This window comes from Triticum urartu, chromosome 1, assembly GCF_003073215.2.
Source record: "Triticum urartu cultivar G1812 chromosome 1, Tu2.1, whole genome shotgun sequence".
NCBI lineage: Eukaryota > Viridiplantae > Streptophyta > Magnoliopsida > Poales > Poaceae > Triticum > Triticum urartu.
Window position 1 is genome coordinate 321,637,686 of NC_053022.1, and position 5,543 is coordinate 321,643,228.

General features: G+C 43.5%; 1 long non-coding RNA gene across 14 annotated transcripts; it reads left to right on the forward strand.

Annotated features, from left to right (window-relative positions):
- The first annotated feature begins 449 nt into the window (after nucleotides 1-449).
- Nucleotides 450-5,096, forward strand: LOC125509906. Of its 14 annotated transcripts, none has more exons than XR_007284337.1 (6): nucleotides 454-1,058; nucleotides 1,286-1,390; nucleotides 2,401-2,837; nucleotides 3,368-3,437; nucleotides 3,718-4,520; nucleotides 4,622-5,096. It is a non-coding gene; the product is annotated as an uncharacterized LOC125509906 (long non-coding RNA). The 14 variants fall into 14 exon arrangements; XR_007284333.1 differs by having other exon boundaries at nucleotides 2,401-2,787; XR_007284338.1 differs by adding an exon at nucleotides 1,570-1,738 and having other exon boundaries at nucleotides 450-1,058; nucleotides 2,401-4,520.
- Nucleotides 5,097-5,543: the final 447 nt, after the last annotated feature.

Genomic DNA, 5,543 nt, shown 5'->3' on the forward strand with positions numbered 1-5,543 from the left:
CACACATATGACATGCTTCATCTTTACCGTTAATGCATCTACCTATGAAGAGAGCAAAATAATGTATAACAGGAAAATGAATGCTCCCTATGGTAGCTTGTGCTATATCTCTAGATTCCCCCATAACTATACTATCAAGAAAATCTCTAAATTCAGATTTGCGAGGTTCACTAGCACTACCCCATCGTGGAAAAGTCCTCTAAATCTATAGTGTAAGAATTTAAAACTATACAGAGGCTAGCCAACTCGTTCCCAGAAGGCTCCCTCGATTGGTCTTCGTCAGCCGTCGGATCTGGTTTTCTGGCGTGTCTAGGCCGTCAGATCTCCACCTCATGGTCAAACACGATTTTCACCTCGCAGTTGTTTTGACCGGTCAATGACGAGTGGGCTCGTCTCGCGCGCTTGTTGGCTGGGTTGACGGTGGCCGCGTGCATGAGGTTTTGGCCAATCCGCACCCCGCACCGCGCATCCGGCAGCCAATCCATCCTCGCCTCGTCCCACTCCCGCACCAGCCACCACCCAAACCCTAGCCCCCTTTCCCCTCGATCCCCACAGCCTCTCCCGCCTCCTCCATCCCTCCTCCTTGCCTCGCCACGGCCTCCCCCAGGAGCCTCGCCGCCCCTGTGAGCTCGGTGGCGGGATGAATGGACAGGGGAGGTGGGCGATGAGGGCTACTCCATCCACCAGATCCGCGCCGCCCCTGCCCAAATCTTCTCCGCGTGCGCCGCACCCAATCCCGTCCTCGCTCGTCTTGTCCCACGGCCAGCTCCCCATCCTCCTGCGGTTCCCCTCCCTTTCTTCCTTGTCCTCCCTTACGACACGCCGTCTGTCTCCATCCCACGTCCTCGCGGCCGCCACAGCCTCTCCAGGAGGCTCGCCCTTCGTGCTGCAAACAGCAGGCACGGATCTGCAGGAGGAAGAGGAGATCCCGGGGTCCAGGCGGTGGCTCGGTCGATGCGAGGTGATGGCGAGCCGATGAGTGTGGGCGGTCAAGACTACGGTCGCAGCTTTGGTGGTTGCGCACATGTCAGCGATTGCATCTGATGTCACACACCGAGGTGAGCTTCTCTCTCTCTCTCTCTGAACTTGTACAACACTACATAAAAATAGCTTCTCTTTGGCCGTGTGTTATTTGGAGATTTTTGCTCCATGTTGTTTCCCTTGATTAGGTTTAGAAGATGATTGTAGCACTTAGTCCAATTAGTATTTTTTCATATGCTTTGAATAAAATTGTGTTCAGAGATCATGTTGTATACACTTAGGATGCATACAATCATTTTTGCAGGTTCAAACAGGAGAAGAAGTACTATCTTGCCTGCCTGAAATTAATAGGAGCTCAGCCTGAATGTCGGATGTTCTTGAAGAAATACCTGGAATGTAGGATGGAGAGGTTAGCATGCTTACTCCATGTGTAATAATTTTAGAACTACTGTGTTGTAGTAATGTGTTTAGCTAAACCTCTTATTTGGCACATCCATAATTCAAACCAGTTTATGCGTGATGATTTAGGGTGTGTTTTGCTTTTTTGCCACTTTAAATTTAAATGCTCAAGACATTTGATAAGCGTAGATTGCAGTTGCAGAGAGTATGGTCATAAAAGTTTTGAAGAAATTTGTGAAGGTTGTCATTAAGATCTTTTAAGAGAGATATCTCCTTGTACCAAATGAAGCGGACGCTACAGGGCTTCTGCAGATGGGTGCATCAAATGGCTTCCCTGGTATTTGTGGAAGCATAAAATGTGAGGTGGAAGCGTTGCTAAAGATCTACATATTGTAGCAGTAGTTTTTACTGTGAAACATAAGCTCTTTTTATAGTGCAATTATTAAATTGTAGTAGTAGTTTTTCTTGCAGCTTGTAGTAGTAGTTTTTCTTGTCAAAATCAGTCCTTTCTCTGTACTTGTTGATCTTTTTAGTCTGAATTTTCTAGCCAATTTAGGATTTTTGTTTTGCAACATTATGGATGACGCATGTCTTTTATATTGGCTCGGATTGCAAGCTCTTCTTTACATTGGTGACACATATGACCTACAGCGTTGAATCAGTTGCATTTTTGTTGAATTTCAAATCAAAAGTCTTGAATTACAGTTTCAGATCTTTTTTACTTAGCTTGGCAATCAGTTACAGTTTCAGTTCTTTTTTACTTAGCTTGGCAATCAGTTAACTATCCAAGTACAACTTATTGAATGACATGTGTTGTCATGAATGAAAGCCGGTCCAGTCCAACCTATCGTTTTTTTATTGGGTCTAAAACTTGACTGAACCTGAACTGAAGTTTAGCTTAGCCTCATTTGACAAACAGATACACACACAACGCAGAATATATGTTCGTTCTTGAATGATATACTATATATATACCTTCATCCACACTATCTGATCACCAGTGCTTTTTGTTGTTGTCAGCGACATCATGGCTGCCGGCGGCAGAATGATGGAGAAGGAGCGGGAGAAGCAGGAGCTGCTCGGCCGCGCTAGCGCCGGTGAGATCTTCCAGCGTGCGCCGACGGACAAGCCGGCATTCACGCTGGCCCAGATCAAGAAGGCAATCCCGCCTCACGCTTCCAGTGCTCGGTGATCAGGTCCTTCTCCTATGTGGTCTATGACCTTGTCATCATCGCGTCCCTCCTGTACGCCGCGTTGGTCTGGATCCCAGCACTCCCGAGCATGCAACAGCTGGGCGCCTGTCCGCTCTACTGGGTCGTGCAGGGCTGCGTCATGAACGACATCTGGGTGATCGCCCACGAGTGCGGCCACCACGCCTTCTCCGACTACTTGCTGCTCGACAACATGGTCAGAAGCTCATTATCGTCTTGTCTAGCATTGCTATTATTCTGAACCTGGTATGGCCTCAAAATAAACTGAAATAGGGGAGTTGTTGGTCAAACAAATAATTCTGCATGTTTGGACACTCAGTTTTCTGCACTTTAGTCATCTGTATGGGTTGGGTTCATGAATAATCAGTGGCTGGCATCATTTTATATTTGCACCGTTTGAGTGCCGATTACAGTAGGTCTACATTTTTTAATCAAAGTGTTTTTATGTTACTTTGTTCTTCCAGTTTTCTGTCAGTAGTTTGTTCAATTCGTACGCTTGGGATTTGTTTGATTGACGTACCTTAAAGCTGATGCAATAATGCATGAACTATATTCTGCCCTTTTTATGCCCAAGGTATAGTTCTCAAATTTTGATGCTATAAACATGACTACATGAGGGAGAGTAGAGAATATGACAAAGTTAGATGAGATTTGTAGTGAAAAGCTTTCTTTCTTTTGTTTACCTACATATCTTGATTGCATGATTGATTCTTTTGCTGGATGTTAGGAAGCTTGAAAGTTCGGTTTTCTGATGGTGAGTTTATGTGTGGTTTCAGGGTTACAGATGCCACAAGGCTTGCATAACAAGGGTGGATTCCCTGAAAGGGGAGGCTTGCCAACCAAAAGGTGGTTCTTTCTTCTGTTAATTGTTTCGATCCTCTTTTTTTATTTATGCAAAAAGGAATGCTATTGCTTATGTTCTCTGATGAACTGCACCTTGAATTCTTGATTTTGCAATTCACTGAAGAATCGTCCATCACAAACTCTGTTCATTGAGAACTTTACCTGGATATGCTAAAGCTTGCACACTGACATTTGTTGTTCAGTTAGCGCTGGAGTTGTGCAACTCCCATGTAGTTTTCTAATGTGTCAACAAACTGAAAATTGTTGATCCTTCTCACTACAGATCGTGTCATGAGCTCGGAGACATTAAGGCACTGTTAGTTAGATGTTCTAATATTATCACGATCTTCCTTTTTTGTTTAGCCTAGCAAAGGTAAAATTGTTTCTTCTTTTCAAAATGTAAATTTTGTTGTCTGAAGCTCGTTTGGAACACTATGTTATGAATTTACTCTCAGTTCACAGGTTGTTGATTATCTATAGCCTACTCTGCTACGCAGTGATCCAACCATTTTTTCTTCTCTTGCTGCCCTGGTTGTGCTTCTTCCTTCTGGTAATGCACTGCTCCTTAGCTTCTTTCTTTGTATTTCTTATGAGTGTTGCGTTTTGCGTATGCTGCTCCCCCTGTGTGCATATACCATGGGCTGTTCCCTTGTGTGCTGATGATGGATTAGCTTACAATCAGATTCGTGTAATGGAGCTAAAAATATATTGGCTGGTTGTATCTCTTAGTTTGGCAGAAAGCATAGCATATCAAATTGATCGGTGACCATCTTCCTCAGTTTCTGCATATTTATTATTGGGAAGAGAACCAGGCTACTCATCGATTAATAAAAACTTTATAGCTCTATTCTCCTTCAAATCATTTCTTTAGTATTATTCTCTTAGATTAAAGGTATTATTGTGATGTTGTCCTGTTGTTCTGTATGTATTGGATGGCCATTCAGACATGTTTTAATGCGCTGATAGATAGATGTGCTTTATGTTTGCATAGTTGTTCCTGTGTTCTTGCCTTTTTGTCTGTGTTTGTTTTGCAGGTTAGACGAAATGCTCTGTTCCTAGACCTGCATCTCGTTTCTGCTCCTCAAGGTTTGCTCTCCTTTTCTACATGTGCATTGTTTGTGGTTGTAGATACATTTATCTTCCTGTGCGTAACTGATGTCTAGCATTGCTGAAAACACCTTTATCAGAGCTGGTGTCCACGCCTTCATCATAGCTGGTGTCCACATGTTCATCAGAGATCGTGTCCACGGCTTCAGCGGAGCTGCTGTCCACACTTTCATCAGAGCTAATGTTCACGGGATCATCCATGCGAGCACTAGCGGTGCTACGTGTTACAAAAAGAGGCCACGGCGTCCCGCCGGTAGCAAATGAAGTGGAGGATTGAGAGTAGGCTGAGCTGTGAGAGAAAAATAGTGGATTCCTTTGTACTGGCACGCCCACCTTTGACAGTGTAGCTCCACCACTGCATGCGAGCTCCCCTCATGCTCAGCCGTGGTGGAAGCCTAAAACAACATAGATTATCAATCAACACAGACTAATCAAGTCACATTACTGTGACGATGTGTAAATCTGCCAGAGGTTTTGAATGGGACTTCACACCACCAAATTAGAATGTGTACAAGACACCATTTTTTCGACTAAAGGAGATTATGTTTATTATAATATGTACTTGCCCACTGTGGTCTTTTATCATCGGGACGACAAGCCACCATTTTTTATTCTATTAAAGGAAATTAATTTTGCTCAATATATGCCTTCCCACAACTAATAAGCCAACTAAATCATGGATTTTGTTTCGGGTGCAACTCTGCTACCAAATTAAAATGTGCATATACGTCTCATTGTAGATAGAAGCCACCGTTTTATTTCTTGAAGGAGATTACAATTGTTGCCATATGTGCTTGCCCACAACTAAACCAACAAACTACGGATTTTATTTTCAATGTCCACATGGATTCAACGGGTCTCTGTACCATCTTAGACTTTATACAACCAAATAAGAATGTGTATATATCATCTCATTGTACACAGCAACACACCATTTATGGGGCTAAAGTATATTTCATTTATTATCACACGTGCTTGCCCAGACATTTTTTTAAATGAGAC